The following is a 3028-nucleotide window of genomic DNA, read 5'->3' as shown; positions in this document are numbered from 1 at the left end:
CGCGGTTCCTGGTGTGTCCGCTGTGCCGTGCGTGTGATCATTGCTTGTACAGCCCTCTCGCAGTGTCCGGAGCAAGTATGGTGGGTCTGACACACCGGTGTCAATGTGTTCTTTTTTCCATTTCCAGGAGTGTATATCAACAAACATTCCACAGAAAATATTTGGCGCTGGTACTAAACGCAGATAATCGCTCAGACATGGAACAGAAACATACATCTCTCTTTCTCTCTCCGTCCGAATAGGCCTTGGAAGGCCCAACGATACCGGCCGGCTGCCGTGTCATCCTCAGCCCACAGGCGTCACTGGATGCGAATATGGAGGGGCATGGTTCAGCACACCGCTCTCCAGGCCGTATGTAATGCAATCAAGTAGCTCCTTATTTCGCCTCACAAGAGCTGAGTGCACCCCGCTTGCCAACAGCGCTCGGCAAACCGGATGGTCACCCATCCAAGTGCTAGCCCAGCCCGGCAGCGCTTCACTTTTGTGATCTGACGGGAACCGGTGCTACCACTGCGGCAAGGCCGTTGGCAAAACATACATAGAAAGCTGAAATAAAATACGTTTGTTACTTATTTGCACCAGCAAATGTTCTTTATACAACTGTGTTTTTAAATGCTGCTCGTCAATCAATCATTAAAAACTCACAAAGTTTGCTGACAGCATCATAGAATATCCTGTTTCAGTCCAGTTTTGGAAGGGGATACCATTTTATGCAAAACCCCGTTCGTATGGAAGTGACACTTAATCAGAATTAATCATGAATCAGGTACACCATTGAGACTGAGTGCTGAATTTAATGCACACATCGGATTTATTAACGCTTCGATTTATTCAGGCCCTAACAGTGAGCCTGAAGGTGGGAGAATTTACGTCTTATTTATCAGTGATACGGAATGAAAGTGATGATAAATTCAAGAATTAAGTACACTCTAAGGTTCACTACAAACGACAGTTGGAATCACAAACCATTAACGATAATTATGTGAATTTGAACTTTACAATGATGTACTTTCTGATGAAAATTGCGAACTAAGTTGGCGTAGTCACTAATTGTGATGGAGTTGCTTAATAATGTCATATATGACACAATGAACTGGTCTGCAGCCTGACAACGATGATCAAGTGGCTATTCGCCTGAAAGAAGAACTTAGGAATCCCAAAGATCTGAGGAATCACTGACGAATACGAGACTGTTTTGAAATTAAACTTTAATACTGTCCCTTGTCCTATTATTCCACAGCTGTAAGTGACATTTACTATAAGCTTCAGAGTAATGTGGACAGAGTGCTCCCTGGTCTTAAGTTCAGCAGTACAATTGGGCAGCAGAGGACTCTGATGACATTGGACCCCAGACGACTCTGCCACTTGAGAGCGCAGCCACAAATCATGCCACGGTCTCTTGTCAGCGACTTGGCCACATCTGGTATTTGTAAGTCTCCAAAACGCAGCGTGCTCCTTTCTTCCTGCGAGCAAAACACGTCCATCAATCCCCTCAAGTGACTAGAGCCCACCAGTTGCCAAATATTTTGTTAAGTAACGGCGAAATGTCAGCAAGTCAATGAATTGAAATTTTTCTTTTCTTTTCCAAGAAACTTCACACTAATCTTCATGCCACTAATAACACGCCAATCGGTGCGCATTAAGCCACCGGCCAGACTCGTATTGCAGGTCCTGTGAAGATGTTAAAAAACTGTCCACAAGGCTAGTCGTCAACATTGCTGCAAATTCCGAATATTAAGTATGTCAGAGCCGTTTTCTTATATTTTCAGGAAAACCAGGAGATGCTTATCTGCTCAAATACTTCTTTTAACGAGGTCCTAGTACCTACCACCTATGACAGAGGTTTGTCTTCTGTAATGAAGGCTTCTTATCTTGGCTATCTTGCATACCATGCTATAAACCAGACAGTGACATCTCTCCCCGTTCATCATTTGGCAAAACTACTTTCACCACCCAACATGGTGAAGACACTATACCTCCACTTCTTCTCCCTATACCTCGCTTCAGTCCGCAGCTCGTGGTCGTGCGGTAGCGTTCTCGCTTCCCGCGCCCGGGTTCCCGGGTTCGACTCCCGGCGGGGTCAGGGATTTTCTCTGCCTCGTGATGACTGGGTGTTGTGTGATGTCCTTAGGTTAGTTAGGTTTAAGTAGTTCTAAGTTGTAGGGGACTGATGACCATAGATGTTAAGTCCCATAGTGCTCAGAGCCCACCTCACTCCAAGTCATCTGTCTGATATTCACAGCACAATTGATTTTCAAAGCTCACTTATGAAGCAAATTGATGTATACCATACCATGTTGTATTACAGAAGGTTAAGAAGAGGAAATGAAATCAACTTGTACAGCCATTGCTATAGTAGGACTCCTATTAACCTAATTCAACAGCTTTTCAGAATATTAGGTTAAATTATCAATCTGATTATAATGAACTGTCTAAAATGAAACATTAATGTCTGTGGTAATCAAGATGGTTTCCACAAAAATGAAACCTAACTTGCACCCTGCTAATAAAGCAAACCTGATCCCAAGCGGAAAGCTCTTTGAACAGCGCAGCGATTTGTTAGGTATGGTATTATTAGTGATAGTTTACTGTTGCCTACCTGTATGATCTATTTTATGTGGACTTTAAGGTTAATAGTCCCTCATTCACATTTTCTTTCTTTAGTTGAAGAGCCTTTGATAGGGCACATCCTGAGGCATCAAGGCACTGTCAACTTGGTAACGGAAATAAGTACTGAGGTAAAAATTTTATACGGAAACCACGACTTGAATATAATCAGCAAATTCTAATGATGCATTTTTCGGTAGTTATGCGGAGATGAGAAGCTTGCAAATGATTGGGTAACATGGGAACCTGCAGCAGACCTGTCTTCGGAATGAAAACCGTAACAACCGCTGCGGAAAAAGAAAATTTCTTGTCAAGGGACACCTTTTTAGTGACGTTCCAAAAGAATGTTTGTGCCTGTAAAGACCAGTCTTAATCTAGAATGATATGCGAAAATCACCTGTCTTCTAGGGTCACCAACATG

General features: G+C 43.1%; 1 pseudogene; it reads right to left on the bottom strand.

Annotated features, from left to right (window-relative positions):
• Positions 1 to 411: 411 nt before the first annotated feature.
• On the bottom strand, positions 412 to 529 carry LOC126254307 (5S ribosomal RNA; annotated as a pseudogene).
• Between the last annotated feature and the right edge of the window lie 2499 nt (positions 530 to 3028).

Source organism: Schistocerca nitens, chromosome 4, assembly GCF_023898315.1.
Source record: "Schistocerca nitens isolate TAMUIC-IGC-003100 chromosome 4, iqSchNite1.1, whole genome shotgun sequence".
In the NCBI taxonomy this organism is placed as follows: domain Eukaryota; kingdom Metazoa; phylum Arthropoda; class Insecta; order Orthoptera; family Acrididae; genus Schistocerca; species Schistocerca nitens.
The sequence above is the reverse complement of the archived record's forward strand: the minus strand, read 5'-3'. Positions and strand labels throughout refer to the sequence as shown.